This window comes from Natator depressus, chromosome 4, assembly GCF_965152275.1.
Source record: "Natator depressus isolate rNatDep1 chromosome 4, rNatDep2.hap1, whole genome shotgun sequence".
In the NCBI taxonomy this organism is placed as follows: domain Eukaryota; kingdom Metazoa; phylum Chordata; order Testudines; family Cheloniidae; genus Natator; species Natator depressus.
The window spans coordinates 32,743,341-32,762,454 of NC_134237.1; the positions used below are offsets into that span (position 1 = coordinate 32,743,341).

General features: G+C 40.6%; 1 protein-coding gene across 1 annotated transcript in view; it reads right to left on the reverse strand.

Annotated features, from left to right (window-relative positions):
* COL25A1 (collagen type XXV alpha 1 chain) overlaps nt 1-19,114 on the reverse strand; it is a 162,861-nt gene that overhangs the window by 128,153 nt on the left and 15,594 nt on the right. The window contains exons 2-3 of the mRNA XM_074950733.1: nt 12,401-12,427; nt 12,209-12,235 (exon numbers count right to left, since the gene is read on the reverse strand). The gene's annotated coding sequence lies outside the window, so the exon portion shown is untranslated. The remainder of the gene's footprint in view (nt 1-12,208; nt 12,236-12,400; nt 12,428-19,114) is intronic.

Here is a 19,114-nt window from a genome sequence, read left to right on the forward strand (position 1 = left end):
CTTAAAAGCCAGACCTTTCACTCAGGGTAGCACGGAGATTGCTCCCTTCCTACTCCCATAGGGACACAAGGTGCTCCAAAAGGGGGTAGAAGGGAGTGAGGATAATGGTTCATCTCCCACAAAGTGTCCTCTGGAGCTAGCCAACCCTGCAAAGATATTAGGTAGAGCCCCATGAAAGTGAGCAGAAATGGGTACATAGTGTCTGCATGCCTGGGAACTCTGGGAGGCATTCCGCCTTCTGGGGTTCAGGGAAGATGGTGCTAGTGCACGAGTCTCTCAAAATTAAAGGACATAAAAGATCTACCTTTTCCACAGAATGAATTCTCCTCCTTCTTTCATCCTTCTGCTATACATATAACCTTCAAGAGTTCCTAGATCTGTTTGATTTTTTTTTTCTAACTAGAGCTGTTATCAGGGATGGATTCAAAGTTGTTCAGTGATGGATTCTTTTGTTTAAGTTTTAAAACACACATACAAAGAGCACTCATCCCACGCTCTGCGTTCCCCTTCCAATAATTAGGACACCACAATAAGCAACAACTACACTGGACCACTAAGGTTCATCGACAATCACAGTCTGAATTAATTTCCATTCCAGAACTCCAGTAGTTCACAACATCCAAATATGCACACTGTCACACCCCCTCATCCCAACCCCTCCACAATAGCCTAAGCAAAACGAGGAGCTTTGGAGCATGCCCACAGCCATGGAATTGCACAATGCATAGGGCCCTGCTTACCAATTTGGAAACATACATCATGGCTGTACAGTCCCATTTGACACCTATGGAGGAAACTGAAGAATGTTAGAACTTTCTGACGCTTTTCCTCAGAATTTTCACTCCAGTGTAGTAACTGTTCCTCTTATATCCATCATACTGTAGTCTAACTTCTTCAGTGGAGGAATTCCCACCAGCAGTCCCAGGATACACTCTGGTGGGAATACAATACACTCTGCTCAGTGTAGCAGTTTACATAAGGTCACAACTTCTTTAAGATATTTTAAAAAACCCATCATAATTTTACTGCTGTAATATAAATGCAGTAACATTATGAAGTCATTATTACGAGCTTTATATAATGCTGATGCATATACTGTATGTTGACTGTTGGATTTGCTTATTATGGTAAATGTGACAAAGTCTTCATCAGTGAGGCAAGGTGGGTGAGGTAATATCTTTTACTAGACCAACTTTTGTTGGTGAAAGAGACAAGCTTTCAAGCTTACACAGAGCTCTTCTTCAGGTGACCGGAAGTAAGCTTGAAAGCTTGCCTCTCTCACCAACAGAAGTTGGTCCAATAAAAGATATTACCTCACCCACCTGGTCTTGCTACTATCCTGGGACCAAACACAGCTACAACACTGTATACAAAGTCTTGCTTTGGCTTTTCCTTCTGACCTGTCAATAAACCCATGCTGCACAAGCTTACATGTTCCTGTGAAGACATGGTAAATGAGACAGGAATTACCACCTGCTGCTCACTTGCACTTCCTAAGATTACAACCAGCTGCTGCTATTTCACATCAAATCACACAGGCTTCAGGCCAGAGTGATTCTGACACTCTTTATGGCTGACTTCCCTCCCCCACCCACCCCCTCAAATTCTAATTAATCCCTCAGACCAAGTACCAGTCCTGCAGCTAATTATTGTACCTGCCCTGGGGAATACAGTGTCCCGTATCACTCTGTCCTGTGCCACAGACTCTCGGCAGGAGCTCTTTTATACAATCTCTTTCATCACAACTGCTGCTTTCTCCATCACTAGAATTCCGCTAACTTACACAATGCCCTGCAATGAATGACAAGGATGGGGGGGGGGTTCCCATACACAATAATACAACACAGAGCTTTAATTTTAATGTATTATGCCACTGTTAAGAGTTCATATCACCTCAATAGAAACCTGATATTTAGCAACTTGCACAAACTAATTCTGGCTAGAGATGGGTCGTTACAAAATATTATTTTCTATGATCACTATACTTTCATACCAGACTCTGATTGAGCTACTTTGTTTTTAGCATTAGATGAATTTCCTGTAACACAATATCCTCTCCAGAAATAACTCAATTACAAGTATATTCTAAGTGGGAACACGTTAATGTAAATTGCAATCTAATTGCCTACATAGTAACTCTGCCACAGTCAGGCATAATAGGTGTTCCAATGAACAATCTCAACCTGAACTACATGAACTATCCTGTCTAAAGACAATGTCTCAGAGCCAATTCAGCTCCCACTGAAATCAGTGGGAAAGAATCCTATTGACTTCAACAGGGGTTGGACTGGCTCCTGTGTCTGGTTTCATCTGCAACCCTTATCAAATTGCACTCCATTTCTGAGATGTGAACTGAATTGGATAGGCTTCAGAGTGGTAGTCGTGTTAGTCTGTATCAGCAAAAACAGTGAGGAGTCCTTGTGGCACTTTAGAGACTAACAAATTTATTTGGGCAAAAGCTTTTGTGGGCTAAAACCCACTTCACCAGATGCATGATCTGATGAAGTGGATTTTAGCCCACTAAAGCTTATGCCCAAATAAATTTGTTAGTCTCTAAAGTGCCACAAGGACTCCTCACTGTTTTTGCTGAATTGGACAGGATCTTAGTAAGCAGAGGCCTCCTTCCTGGACACTCTGCTCAAAATTTGCAGTCCTGGCTCATTCTGTTTCTATTCGTTTCATACTGTAGTATCTGAACCGAGAAATGGCACAAAGTGCATTTAGAGTATTTATTAGAGCTGGGTGAAATATTCATAATGAGTTTTATTTGATCAAATTTGTGTATTTGAAGTGTGTAGTACTTCATGGTAATTGAAACAATTTTACAAAACATTTTGAGGTGAAATTTTGTGTATAATATTTTTCACAACCTTGAGACTAGCATGGGCGTGTTTGTGCATGCAGTGGCAATCATGTTGAGAGAGCCTTCCTTACTCCTGCCCTCCTTGCCCCACTGGCAAGGAGCCTACTACGAATTGAAGACACTGCCCCCAACCATTAGACCAGACATGCCAGCATTCTAATATAGGGGGGCAAGTACACTGAACACTTCCCCAGGATGTCACAGCTGCAGCTGCTCTCTCCCATGGCACCCCAGGGCCATGACTTAAAAGGCATAGTCTGGCTCTGGGTGGTTGTAAAAAATAAATAATAATAATCAAAAGGCACTTTTGTGAATTTTGAAAGAAGAGATTCCCCAAGCCCACATTTTCTAATGGATGAAACATATGGCGGGCAGTCAGGAGAACTTGAGTTCTGTTCTAACCTCTTCTACTGCTTGCATTCGCTGCGTGATTTTCCACGCTGCTACACTACTTTTATGGGGGTGTAACTCTACTGAAATGAGTGGAGCTACAATGGCATAAAACTGGTGTAGCAGAGTGGATAACTAGCCCTATTTATGTAGGTGGTAAATATTTTTGATCCCATTTTACGGATAGGGGAACTGAGACTCAGAGAAGTTAAATTACTTGCCCCATGTTTTACGGTAAGTCACCATTAGAACCAGAATGGGCCCTAGCCTCTCTGCACTTCACTAGAGCCCAGTGTCTCCCAGACAAGCCATTGAAACTTTCTAAGCTTCAGTATTGACACCTAACAAAGATACTGAAGATAGTTTAAGTTATTCCTTTATTTACATATGATGAGACAATGCAAAGATTAAGGGCTTGTCTACATGGGAAGTTATACCACTATAGAGTAGGGTGTGAATTTAAATTGCTATATAGTTATACCAGTATTACCCCCTGTGTGGACACATTTATTTGGAATAAGAGTGGCTTTTTGTGGTTTAGCCTAAACTACTTTCAAAGAGACATAACCAACACCAGAAAAAAGAACTCTTCCGTAATACAAGCATCCACACAGGGAGTTATACCACTATAAGTATAGTGGTTTAAATTCACACCTTACTTAATACAGTAGAACCTCAGAGTTACAAACACCAGAGTTACGAACTGACCAGTCAACCACAGACCTCGTTTGGAACCAGAAGTACACAATCAGGCAGCATCAGAGACAAGAAAAAGCAATACAGTACAGTACTGTATTAAAGATTAACTACTAAAAAAATAGAGAAAGCATCATTTTTTTTGCAGAGTAAAGTTTCCAAGCTGTATTAAGTCAATGTTCAGTTGTAAACTTTTGAAAGAACACCATCATGTTTTGTTCAGAGTTCCAAACATTTCAGAGTTACGAACAACCTCCATTTCCGAGGTGTTCTTAACTCTGAGGTTCTACTGTACTGATATAACTTTCCATGTAAACAAGCTCTAAAATTACTTAATCTGAAAAGGAGAAGAGCTAGAGGGGACTTGATTTTGACCTGCTAAATTATGGCAAGTGTAATGAAAACTAATCAGTTCCTCTCTTAAACAGACAAAAAAAGAACAAGAGGACACTAGGTGAAATTAATGGCCAGTACATTTAGAACAAATAAAAAAAGAAACACTTCTTTATGTGGCATATAGTCAGTCAGTGAAGTCCAGGAGGTCATCAAGACAAATATTACAATGTGGCTGGATTAGATAATTTTATGTCCATTCATACTGTATAATTTAGAGCTATGATAAGAAAGCTGCATTGGGGCATAAACTAGTTGCAAGCGGGGTTCAGAAAAAATTGCTTCATCTCACCACTAATTACCATACATTCTTGAGAGTTTTCATCATCTCCTAAAGAACTGGGCGCTGGCTACTGACTGAAGCAGGACCCCAGGTTAGATGAACAAAGGGTTTGATACGGTCTGGAAATTCCTACTCTGGGGACTGAGACTGTTCTGACGGAAATTAATGGAACTTCACCACTGACCTCAGAGGGGAGAAGAATCAGGCTGCTGGCTGGAAATACATTACAAGGTGGTTTTGATGCAAGGTAACGACTAGTGATTTATTCTTCAGTCTCTAATTACTATTTTCTGATTTGTCATCAGAGAGTAAAGAGTTGGACTAGACCCTGCACCTATTAAAGTCAACACGGGTTTACTGCTTAAGACCTTGTCTACACATACAGCGCCGCAGCAGCGCAGCTGTACTGATACAGTTGCACCTCTGCAGTGCATTTGGTAAAGATGGTCTATGCCGACGGGAGAGAGCTCTCGTCAGCATAAAAAAACACCCTGTGCATGGCATAAGATATGTCAGCAGGAGAAGTTCTCCCGCCGACAGCACTGTGCACAGTAGCACTGATGTCGGTGTAACTTATTTTGCTCACGGGGGGGGGGGCAATATTTGCGTCCCTAAGTGACGTAAGTTTGCCGACATAGGCGGAACTGTAGACATAGCCTTAATTCAGTGGGAGCAGGATAGACCCAAAGTGTTGTTTTTACTCTGCATTCACTGGAAACATATTAACTAAAGCTACCGTACATGTATTAGTCAATCGGGTTTACAAACAATTTGACTTTTTCCCCAAATACTCCCTCAACAGGCAAAACGTACTGATATATTTAGTTTCCATTAAATATAGAACATTTTATAAAGCTCTTTTCTAACAGAGTCTAAAATGTAATAGGCAAAAAAGTGATTTGATTTTAACATGTAATCAGGACATTTTTTAATTTAATGAGCTTGCTGTCATCATGCCAACTTCTGTCAATATTGGAAGAAATTAAAACAGTTTTCCCACTCTCAAGTATAGAACCTGTAAAGCATCAATTGTAACACAGCAATTTCTTTTCCCTAAGCAATACATACAGCAGCAAATAAGCAGCAAATTCATTAAAGGCAAAGAGGAGGGAGGCAAGGGTTAAGCAAATAGGAACATTGCATTACTATCTGGGCCTAACTGTTTTAACAGAGCAAAAGAATCTGTTTAATCATTCAAGTCAACAAAGGTTAAGATAATAAAATAAACTTCTGAATGCCTTGCTTTTCTGGAACCTAATCTCTCCTGCTTAAGACATTTTAAAGATGCTATCAGTTTTGTGTAGACCCAGCTGCTAGGAAAATTTACTTGAACACACCATGAGGAGAAAATAATTTTATCGAAGTCATTATGTATGGCTCCTGGGTGACTTGCTATTGCACCTAGCTCCCAAAACTAATTTAGAACCAGCTGCTGGCTTACGATTTTTTGATCTGATAAACAAGAAATCTCTCATGTATCAGGAGTGAATGACAGAAGCTGTTTATTATGTCATTTGCAGGAAGATGATAGAAGACTGATTAAGATACTGTGCTATGGCTGATTAGCCTCTGCACATTCACCTCTCAAAGTCTATTTTCATTAATTAGGCTTCAAACTCTGCTTGGACAATAAATCCTTTGCCATCTAAAGGTGGCAGAGTTCCTTCAGTAAAAGTCATTATGAAATCTTCAAAGGCTTTGCTAGTTTCTAATCTAATAATTTTAAATTGAAGTGGAGTTGAGCAACTGGAACTGAGCAGTGGCTCAGTATCAGCACTTATTCTAATAGCCCACAGGCTAAAATACATCAATTTTAATTTTCAATGTCATGACTCAGTATAGCAATGCAGACCTCTACAGTCATGTTGTGAAACAAGCACTTTCATGGAAATTGATTCGGGAGACTTACTAACACTGAGCCTCTTACACTTGTGATTGGAGGAATTCTAATTCTGCAGGTGACCAAAAAATCTGGTTCAAATATACATGGGCAGAAAACAAACTTACTCGGGAAGATCAAACATTTAGGGTAGGACTTTCAAAAGGGCTCAGCACTGGCACATCTCTAGTCCTATTGGCATTAACAAGGCAGGCCAACACTGAGCATTTTTGAAAAATCCAACTCCTAACAAACATTAGCCCCTTTAAAAAAAAAAGTGGAAAAATACCCATAACTCCATGAAAAATGCAAGTCTCTGAACCTCCAAACAATGTTTGCAGGATCTGGATCCTCATTTGCAATACTAAAGGAGTACTTGTGGCACCTTAGAGACTAACCAATTTATTTGAGCATAAGCTTTCGTGAGCTACAGCTCACTTCAACAGATGCATTCAGTGGAAAATACAGTGGGGAGATTTATATACATAGAGAACATGAAACAATGGGTGTTACCATACACACTGTAACCAGAGTGATCACTTAAGGTGAGCTATTACCAGCAGGAGAGCGGGGGGGGGGGCAGGAGGAAGACTTTTGTAGTGATAATCAAGGTGGGCCATTTCCAGCAGTTGACAAGAACGTCTGAGAAACAGTGGGGGGGGGCATAAACATGGGGAAATAGTTTTACTTCGTGTAATGTCCCATCCACTCCCAGTCTCTATTCAAGCCTAAGTTAATCGTATCCAGTTTGCAAATTAATTCCAATTCAGCAGTCTCTCATTGGAGTCTGTTTTTGAAGTTTTTTTCTTGAAGAATTGCCACTTTTAGGTCTGTAATCGAGTGACCAGAGAGACTGAAGTGTTCTCCGACTGGTTTTTGAATGTTATAATTCTTGACATCTGATTTGTGTCCATTGATTCTTTTACCTACAGACTGTCCAGTTTGACCAATGTACATGGCAGAGGGGCATTGCTGGCACATGATGGCATATATCACATTGGTAGATGTGCAGGTGAACGAGCCTCTGATAGTGTGGCTGATGTGATTAGGCCCTATGATGGTGTCCCCTGAATAGATATGTGGACACAGTTGGCAACGGGCTTTGTTGCAAGGATAGGTTCCTGGGTTAGTGGTTCTGTTGTGTGGTTGCTGGTGAGTATTTGCTTCAGGTTGGGGGGCTGTCTGTAAGCAAGGACTGGCCTGTCTCCAAAGATCTGTGAGAGTGATGGGTCACCTTCAGGATAGGTTGTAGATCCTTGATGATGCGTTGGAGAGGTTTTAGTTGTGGGCTGAAGGTTATGGCTAGTGGCGTTCTGTTATTTTCTTTGTTGGGCCTGTCCTGAAGTAGGTGACTTCTGGGTACTCTTCTGGCTCTGGAAATCTGTTTCTTCACTTCAGCAGGTGGGTACTGTAGTTGTAAGAATGCTTGATAGAGATCTTGTAGGTGTTTGTCTCTGTCTGAGAGGTTGGAGCAAATGCGGTTTATCTTAGAGCTTGGCTATAGACAATGGATCGTGTGATGTGGTCTGGATGAAAGCTGGAGGCATGTAGGTAGGAATAGCAGTCAGTAGGTTTCCGGTATAGGGTGGTGTTTATGTGACCATCGCTTATTAGCACTGTAGTGTCCAGGAAGTGGATCTCTTGTGTGGACTGGTCCAGGCTGAGGTTGATGGTGGGATGAAAACTGTTGAAATCATGATGGAATTCCTCAAGGGCTTCTTTTCCATGGGTCCAGATGATAAAGATGTCATCAATGTAGCGCAAGTAGAGTAAAGGCATTAGGGGACGAGAGCTGAGGAAGCGTTATTCTAAGTCAGCCATAAAAATGTTGGCATACTGTGGGGCCATGGGAATAAATGGACACAAATCAGACACCAAGAATTATAACATTCAGAAACCAGTCGGAGAACACTTCAATCTCTCTGGTCACTCGATTACAGACCTAAAAGTGGCAATTCTTCAAGAAAAAAACTTCAAAAAGTTTTTTGAGTGGATGGGTTATTACACAAAGTAAAACTATTTCCCCTTGTTTATTACCCCCCCGCCACTGTTCCTCAGATGTTCTTGTCAACTGCTAGAAATGACCCACCTTGATTATCACTACAAATGGTCCCCCCCCCCCCCCCGCTCTCCCGCTGGTAATAGCTCACCTTAAGTGATCACTCTGGTTACAGTGTGTATGGTAACACCCATTGTTTCATGTTCTCTATGTATATAAATCTCCCCACTGTATTTTCCACTGAATGCATCCAATGAAGTGAGCTGTAGCTCACGAAAGTTTATGCTCAAATAAATTGGTTAGTCTCTAAGGTGCCACAAGTACTCCTTTTCCTTTTGCGAATGCAGACTAACACGGCTGCTACTCTGAAACCTGTCATTTGCAATACTGTATCTCTGTCAATTGGAGATGTGTTATATAGGGCCTTATTTTCAAACCAGTAAGCATCCTATTGTCCACCTATCTTGTGCGTACTGTTGTGTATGCAAATCAAGTAAGGTGAACTTCCACAACTCTGAAATAGTGTATTTAATTTCCCCCCTAATAATTTCAGAGTGATTTAAGCAAGGAGCGTCTTTAAATGTTTAAGATCAAAATAGGAAAATTGAAAAAGGGGTGTGTCTTAGGGTTGCAAGAGATGTTCTTGTCTCAGGTATAAGTTATGAGAGAAGGTGATGATCTACATCTTTCTCTTCATTTCACTGGGGATTTTGCAAGCTTCAGGGTCCCATTTTCACCCTGGCAAATCTCCACTTTTTACTTTGGTTTCTTTTACTAATGAAAGTGCCTGAAAGAAGAAGGTGGCTGTTATAAAGGCTAAGGGGCTCTTTTGAATTTTCAAAGCCATAAAAATGGCTTGGAGCAGTAAAACCTTTGCTATAAGCAAGTCTGAGCTTCAAAAACATTTGTAAAACGTTTCTTATATAACAAAGAAACTGCAGGCTCCATATCTCCAAAAGATGAGCTAGTTTAAAAATGTCCAGGACTTTCAGGTACAGTAACCAGTCTATTTTCAGGCTTTTTGAATGTAAATGTTGATGTCATTCCAGTATCACTTTCAGGCAGAATACTTCTGGGAACAATAGAAAACATGATAGTGGCACCCACCACAAAACCTATGTTACATACGAAATGATACAAAACATACAGAAAAGTAACCAAGGAAGGAACAAGTGGGTATAATTTCATTTTGGTGCATGATGGATTTACACCAAGAACTTCCATTAATTACACATATCTAATCCCCTGGCAATGCAAGTTGAGCATATACATCCTGAAGACAGTAATCAGAAAAGATAACTATTGTAGCATGAAAAATAAAATAGTAAGAAGCACTATCCTAATATTTACACTTGAAAAATCTGAGGAAAAAGAAGGAAAGGCTCCTGTAAAGCATATCCAACGGATATGCTCAAAACTCATTTTGAGAAAGATAAGGACATGAGAAAGGAGACTCTGAAAATTACTCAAATGATATCTACAAAATTTCTTAATGAAACTCTTCAATACAGGGTAAACTAATTAAACCTCTGATGAAGATTCTTATGTTCTTATTCTTATACCCCCATAGGTACAACACCCACCCGCTCTCAAGAAGCATGATCTACAGTACAGGATACCCTCTCCCAACTTTGCATCTCCACTCCTGATCTGTTTTTACTATTCAGTCCTGCATCTGAGCCAGTCTCTCTGACATCTCCTGCAGGTTGCCTCGCTGTCAACTTAACATGTTTAAAGCTGAACTCTTTGGATCTGATTCTTCTGTACCTTCTAGCTGCATTGCACTAGTCTAAAGTCTAACTAGACTTGCTAGCCCCAGGACTGAAGAGCTGTAACAATGGTTTAAAGCCACTTTCTCCCTTTCCCCTCATTCTGGATTTGTGCCAAGACTGCTGGTCCAGTCTACAGAATCTGGGCCCTTTTCTCCACTCCCATGGCCTCTCCAGTCCTCCCATTCCCTGTCACCATAAACACTTCCTCCATTCTCGCATGACTTGGGAGCCATTTTTGACTCTACCCTCTATCCTGCCACACCCAACCATGCCCGTTGCAAATCTTTTCATATTTTACTCAACAGAATTTCCAAGCGCCAGCATGTTCTCTCTTTCCATCCTGCTAAAGCTCTCACCCAGGCCCTGATGATCTCTTGGCTTAACTCCTGCAACCCCCTTTCCTCTGGCCTCACTCACACCTGCTTTTGAATTCCTCCACTGACAACTCCTTCTCCACCACATCAAATTCAAGATCCTTCTCCTCAGCTTGTTAGGGCCTTTCTCAACTCTGCCCTTCCATATATCACTCTCTTGTACCTTCCTGAGATTGTTCCTTGCCACTTTTGCTTTCCTAACAATGCCAAGCTTGAATGCCTGTATGTTCATTTCTCCCACCAGCACGTTTCCACAGTCTTCTGTGCAAAATCTCATGCATAGAATACCTCTCCAAAGTAGTATAGAGACGCTAGCCTGCCCTCCTCCAGATCCCTTCTTAAAGATTCACTTTTGCCACGATGCCTTCAGCAAACAGTCAGCTCAAGTGGATAACCAGTGAGGATTTCTGAGATCTATTTTAGCTACTTCTATCTTATAATTAAAAAAACAACTTTAAATGATTCACAAACATTAAGTTGTGCATATAATCATTCTAGGTAACAATGTGCTGCTTTCACTATTACTCTTGTCATTCTTCTTCATTCTTGCCTTTAGTTTGTTTCCTTCTCTTGTTTGTCTTAAATTAGATTTTAAGCTATTAGGACTGGGACTGCAGCTTTCTAATGTCAGCACATCACCAAGCATAATGGGGCCTGACTGTGGCTTCTAAGCACTACTGTCGTCACAATAATATGGCCAAGTAAATATGTTATGACTTTAAAGATTTCTCACTCACAGTAAAATTAAAATATATTAACTAATTGACAGAAAACGTGCCCTGGCATGAGAAAATGGATAAACATGCAACTGAACTGAGCCTCTGCATCATTAGAACAATATGTCCAAATATTTGTATAATGAAGAACGGATGTAAAGACAATGAACTGGCACTACCAACATAACAATTTGTTCACCATTGTATTCCTGTGATTAAAACAAACACAATACTTAACAACTCAAATAACTCCACAAGGAATGTGTTATGTTTACATCACTAACGCTAAAATTTTCTCTGTTTCTAACTGCTTGGGGAAAAATGCTATGTTTAAGAGACAATAATATTATTCTATTTGGTACATGTATGTAGGCACAAGAACTAGCCCATGAATGTGCCATGTTTTTATAATTCTCTAAATAATGGATATTTTAAGAGAAAATATAGGACCAAATTTATTATAAACCCCACATGCCCTCTGCATTATAGGAGTCCATGCAAGACCTGAAAGATGGCTGGGAAAACTGGAAGGTTTACTCTGGCAAACCAAACCAACTCTTACACAGCAGAGCACATTCACTGTCAAATGCATTTCCCCCCACTAGCAGCAGTTGTATATTTTCATATATAGTAAAGTATGTGTGGCTATTCTTACTCAAATGCTTCCCAGAGACTATTTGGTTATATTTGCTGTCCTGCAGACGCTTACTACAACATGCAGGGTAAATGCAGCTAATAAGCATGATTAGCTAAGACACTATATTTCATTTAGTTTTGCGCTAAGGACTAATAGCCTACTCAGGGAAGGGGAAGTGCAACATTTTTTTTTTTTAAGATGCTTACCCGAGGGCCCTGATCACCTTGATCTCCCTGCAAAGGGGAAAGATGAGATGATAGTTTTAACACAGCATCTGTGTGCTACCCAACTCTCTTACATAATTTCACATCATACTGCGTCAATATAAACTATGTGTTCAGTTAATACCAGGAGGGGTTTCCATTTATTTTGTAAGTGTTGACAATATGTGTACTCACCTTCTCACCTTTTGGACCAGGAGGACCCTGAAAAAAATAGAAAAAAAATTGACAAATTATTGATGCTAATGAAGTTCAGTGATCAGTTACAGGGATACAGTAAGAAGCAGGTCTGAATGATCCAGAGATCTATCCCTAATGTTATGATTTCTTACGGTTTTCATTCCATAAGCTGCAGGTATTTTAGGGACAGGTTCTGCAAAGATTTAGTAGCAGGTGTAGTGGGGTTACTCCTGTTGAGTTGTGCACACCGTCTTCAGTGGGACTACTCACAACAGTAAAAAACATGAGTGAACTCCTGGCAATAGCAAATGGCAATGGCAAAACTCCCACTGACTTCAACAGAGCCAGGATTTCATCCTACATCTGGTAATAAGCGTTTTCTAAAACAGTAAAACTTTTTACCAAATATGGCTAATAAATCTGTCATGTATTTTGGCAGCCTTCTTAAATTAGAAAAGTAAAGGAAAATTAGATTAGGAATTCTAGGAGCATAGCAAGTCATGTTCAGTCCAGTGGCATACTGTGAGTCGTAGAGGAAAGTGAGCTCTTCTTTATCAGAATTCAGTTTGATATGACTTTTCAGAATGAAGGATAATTATTTTAAAAACACCAGACAAACAAAATGGTGTAGTGGTGATATTAGGGTGGCACTATAGGTTCTTTCATTATTCTCTGTTGTCTGAACAAGTTCCCAACTTCTGTGTTGTGCAACTGTTCAGAATCAACTTTCTAGACCCAGTTCTCAAGCTATGATTTGTGGATCACTTGCTGGTAGTCTGCACAGAACTGGCAGATTAAATGGTGCTGACTCTGCCTACAAGTTTCCAGCTCCTTCTGAAGATGTCCAGGTGTTTCAGTGCAAAGAAGAGTATGGGCACTGATAAAAGCATCTGGAAACAAAGAGGACAAGCCCAGTCTAGTTGTGTTCAATAGGGGCCATGGCTACAAGAGAAGAAGAGGAAAAAAGTACCACTATCAGAGAGCGGCACCACTAGCAGCATAGTTAAAACGAACTAAATATCTTCCTAATGCTACTTTTCCATGTAAGCAAGCAGTATAACTGCCAGAAGGATTTTTAATAATCACAAATGGGAGGGGAAGTGGTTTGCATGACTTGCAAATGGAAGAAGTGGCCCATGAAACACTGTCTGTTAGGATGCTGGCTACAGCGAAAAAAGCTTTGAAAATTCCTGTGCTAGCCAGTTGCTGGTGCATGTAGGAGAGCCCCTTCTACTACACCTTTTAAAGAGATGCAATGTATGTTAACTTCTGTAGCAGGCCATCTCTTCTGGCTGGTGCAGGGGGGAAGAATCAAGCCCTGGCCTCCTCCTTTCCTTCCCATTTCTCCTTTGGGGCAGCTAGAGGAGTGGAGCCCTTGCACTCAATTGAATACCATGACTGTCATTGTGGCCCTCTCCCCCTTATATTCCCACACAGAGGCTGGACACTGTCCCCTCCTGAAGTTTAAAAAACAAGTTAAAGCACAGATAAACTTGTGATGAACTTTTGTCTGTGTGCATTCACTTGGTCAGCTTACACACTGAGGTTCACATGACAAACAGTTAAAATTGCATGCAGAATTCTGTATTCTGTGTCAGCAACTGACCCCATGAATGCTTGTACTGATGTGACTCAGAGGGATAATAATGCAGCACGTTTTCAGCCGGCCTGCTTTAAAACATGTGAATATATATATATCAAGCTTGCAAGCTCTCAGACAAACATATATCAACATTTACGAATAGTTACTGCAGAATAGTGTCTGAGAGTATAGCAGGTGTGTAGTAATTGTTGGCAAACACTGACTTTAAAATGGTGACCACTGAACCGAGAATACAATATCGACTGTGGTTACATTCCATTACCTTAAAAAAATAATCCTTTAACTGACCCTTGACGACCCACCAATTGTGCACTATAGCTAAGGGACCAGATTCAGTAACGCTGTATATTACACTCCCTGTGCCAGTGAGGCCTCTGCAACCCAAAGGTATTCAACTCAACTTAAGGAAGGGCAGAGCATTTTACTGCCACTGTACTCTCTTGGGATTTCTGTTGGTGGGGGTGAAATGCAGTTATTCACAGTCTGGTTTCAACAGAAACTCCACTGGCAGAAACTGCTGAAGGCATGGTACAACTGTTGCAGCTACAGCCCTTCCCGACCAGTGCCACCCACTTGTTGGGCTCACAGGCATGTAATTAGTCCACTATGACACAACTAAGGATGCAGTCAATTTGCACCACCACGACCTTCTTCCCAGGAGACATGCTAGAGCTCTGGGAACATGAATGTGAATCCAACCTATGATTTTTAATAGAGCTGGTTCTATTATTTGTTTCAAATAACTTATCCAATGATTTTTGCCCTCTTTTCTCTTTGTAGATTATCCATGAAAAAACCCTGATTTCTGTGAATTAGTTAATTATTTACAATTGTCTGATGGCTCAAATTGGTTGATGTGAGTATTTGCTTTTTGCACAATATGGCTAGTTACCCAAGTCACATGGTATTGTTTCTGTTTATTGATTGGACATTTTATAATTTAAAAGAATGCACCTTTCTGCTTACAAATTATCCAAAAGTATTCGTTAATGTTCAACAAATCTATTGTATGAACAAATAAAAATATCTTTTCAAAATGGCCACAGGGGCATTTTTGGTGTGAATACTCTCACAAACACTTGTACTTTTATTCACAATGCTTTTTACTTTCTGTGAGCTTTCTTGCAAATAAAAATTAGCTCTTGTAAATACCAGTAAAGGGAATCAGTGGCATTTCATTGTAAGAATATTCAAGTAATATTTTATGGCTGTATTCACCCAGCTCTAATTTTTGAGAATACCATTTCCATTGTTTTGGGAACTTTAAGAAGGAAATCTCCAACCCTCGGCCTTTGACATCTTCTTTCCATTTGTGTGGAGAAATTCTCCCATGGTTGTACTGCAGGTTTTATTGATGTGTGTGTTTTCGGGAGAGGGAGGAAAGGCTGTACAGATTTGGTCTGAGGCAAAGAAATGTTTGTGGAGGTGGGGTGAGAGTTGGGGACTGGTTTGTTTAAAGGAGGGCAAGTGTTGCAGGGGGTTTGTTTTTCCCCAAAACTCTATTCTTTCTTCTTAAGAGCATAGATACAAAGAACTGAGTGAGTTAAAAAAATGCTAATTTCGAAGGCTGCAACAGAGATGTCTTGCCCTTTTTCCAAAGGAGCTTTCTGTGCTTTCGTCTGTGAGATGGCAGAGATCAGGCCTCTAACTGCTGCACAAATGTGAAAGCATTTTGTGTCCGTTATGTGAAACGTCTGAGGTCAGAACATTTCTGAAATAACTTTACTATGTTTTTACTGGAAACAGAGGCTCTTTTCTCAAAGAGTAATTATCTACTGCAGACTGCCATACATTTTCAAATACAGTTTATAGCCTCTTTGGCATACGCAAGGCCTCGTAAATCACAAACACATGCAAAATTTGCATTCATAATTAGGTGATAAATACTGCTCTTTTTAAAACAGGGTGTTCCAAAGCAGACTGAAAGGCGTCCAGGCACCTGCCAACTGAGAACAAAGCTGAAGTAAGGGTCAACTATATTTTACAGCTGTTGCTGCCCCTGAGTACAGACACAAGCTTCATTTATACATTCAGGATTAATGGCAGGTGCTTCTTTCTTGCTGTCTTGACTGCAGCCACATTTCCATTCCTTTGTCACATCCTTGTTATTATAAATGGGTATACAAGGAGTGGAAGGCCAGGGCAGTGTGATAATGTACAGCATAAGGCCTAATCTTGTAGTCTGCATTCAGACAAGGTTCCCATTGAAGTTTATGAGAGAATTATCTGAGTAAGGTCTGCAGGATTTAGCCCATAGGCAGTATTTCATGGCACATTATCTAAAAGGTGCTAATTTTTTTACTTTACTCTACCGTGACAGCTATTTCCCACCTGTACAAGTGTTCTGATGATCATAGTAGCAACTTCTTCTCAACAGCCAGTATTTAAATCAAACAATTTAAAAAATATATTTGATTGTGCATTCTGTTATCTTCCAAGCTAGTCCAACTTTTCTTTAAAAGTATAAGTACAGCCACAATCTTCCCCTCATTATAGACCCCAACTTTAATCTGCATAACATGTCTCTGCATTAAGAACTAGTATACTGTATATTCAACAAAAAAGTCTCCCAACTTTACTCTATGGTCTGTCTCTACATATGATCTGTTTCTATACAAATAGTTAAACAGGGCATGAAATAATGAGTGAGGCTCAATAATTTAATAGGGAAGATGTACAGTGTATAATGTAGTGTGACACCTGACAGATCAAGGATACCCAAGAGGAGGCAGTTTAAAGATATAGCAATATGCCCAGATTACAAATAGAAGGCCAGATTCACAGCTGTGGACTCCAAGGTGTGGGTCTCTGGTGACAGTAAGTTCATTCCACTAGGAGCAGTAATGCACATGTGCAAGTTACCGGCAGTCTCCGGAGGCCAGAGGTGATGGGCACAGGCCATGAACTGTGTTCAGTAGCCTGTGATGATACAAGGTCAACACAGGCAGTGCATCCACCAGTGGGGCTTCTAGGGAACCCCAAGTGTAAAACAAAGCTGTTCTCCCCTAGTAGAACTGCTGTGGAAGGGGCTGATAATACTTTTTTCTCCCTTCTCCTCTTTTCTACCCCTCAGCTAACTTCCTCTGTGAGCCCCAGCAGAGGTACTAACTTTCTAATGTGCCGGGGTGTGCTCGACCCCTGCTGTGCCCCAGGTCCCGCCCCCACTCCACCCCTTCCCCCAAGGTCCCACTCCCACCCTGCCTCTTCCTGCCCTGTTCCATCCCCTCCCCCCGAGCGCACCCCACCCTCACTCCTCCTCCCAGAGCCTCTTGCATGCCGTGGAACAGCTGATCGCAGAAGGTGGGAGGCGCTGGCTGGGAGGGGGAAGAGCTGATCGGGGGGCTAGCGGTGGGTGTTCAGGACCCACAATTTTTTCCCCATGGGTGCTCCAGAGCTGGAGCACCCATGGAGTCAGTGCCTATGGGCCCAAGGAGATCCCTGCACACGTAGGACTGAATCTGGCTTGCAGGATTAAAAATATCTACGAATTAATTTTGGACAAAATAACCCCACAATGATTTTGTCACCGAATTACAATGCATACTGGGGCCTAAGGAACGTTTAGAGGTCAACTGTGGTCTTCTGGAGGGTGCCCAGGATGAAACAGAATTAAAGAACTGACTACAAACAAGAGACAGCATCAATGCAATTGCAGAAATGCAACTGATTAGCCAACTAAGAACAAGACACTTTTTAAAAATTGTAATATGCAGGTTAGATTAGCCCAAGCCAAGTCTTACAGTAAACACACAAACCCAGGACATAACCCAAAGTTGTTCCTTAACCTGGAAGACTTATCAGGCAGCTTCTCATTATTGATAAACTGGCATTAAATCATATTTTCAGAATTATATAAAAACATAACATTAACCTAGAATTTTTTGCTGTTTGTTTGTTTTTTTGAGGATTTTATTTCAGTGATGGAAGGTAGTTTCTGTAGGTGAGGAAGAGCCATTTCACTATGAAAGTACTGATACTCCTTCCTTCACAATTTTGCTCAGAACTATCAGCTGTCCTGAATTACAAGAGATTTCCTTGACTTTGAACCTAAAATTTACATAAAACTCAGAAACCCAGCAATTATTGTAAAATACCGTAGGATTGGATATGCTGAATTATGAAATGTGATGTTATAGAAAGTATTAAGAAAAGAGTTACAAAATCATTTTAAGCTTCCTGCCCTATTATTTTTCTCGTTTCCCTTATGAGTCCAGGAATGTTAAGCAGCATGGTTTTGGACTTCATTAAATTTGACCATGTTTGCAGACAAAGTGCTGTGCTAGCGGGCACACAATGCCAACATCTCACCTTGGATCAAATTTACTAATGCTCTCCAAAATTTCCAGTGCATTTGTAGAGCTTCTTCTTCTTCTTAACCAATCCTGCCTCCATCCCCTTTCTTGGACATGTTTCATTCTCCCCTCTGGGATTCTCATAGCTTCTCTTGGATCATAAACAATGTTGTAACAAATTTTGCTTAACTCTCTCCCTCTGCACTGCAGTTTCTTTTTGTGACATCTTTCTTCCAGAAAAGAAGTCTTCAGATTTGACAGTATAATTTGTACCTGACTTAATAATCAAGAAACACTATGAAAGCGTGCAAAAAGTAAGATGTAAAATCATTGTGCATAACATATCTTAGATAAACAATTCAGTCTTGTAATTTACTTGTTGATGTCAATGTTAACCTTAACCTGACATTTATTTACACCACCGTATCCAGAATGCAGTGATATACACTGCTATGCAAATCACACAGGTTCTTAAACTGCAGGTTAGAAAATATGATCTATCCAAGAGGTACCGGGAAAGTGAAGACTTACATTATAATAGCACTGATTTACACATGTATATTCACTTCTCATGCAGTGTTGGGGTTGAGATCAGGATTTGCAGCCTTACAATACTGCCCTTGAAGCTCTCAGAGAACTACAGTGGCCAGTGGCTCACCACAGAACTCTTCCACAGTGCTTCCAGCCACCCCAGTAATCAGGAACCAAGCCAGAGTATGAAGCTCAGATTCCCAGCATGTTAGTGCATTGTGCTATTGTTATATGTCCTTTGAACACATTATCCTTTATCTTGCATGCGTTTTCTTTGGTTAATCA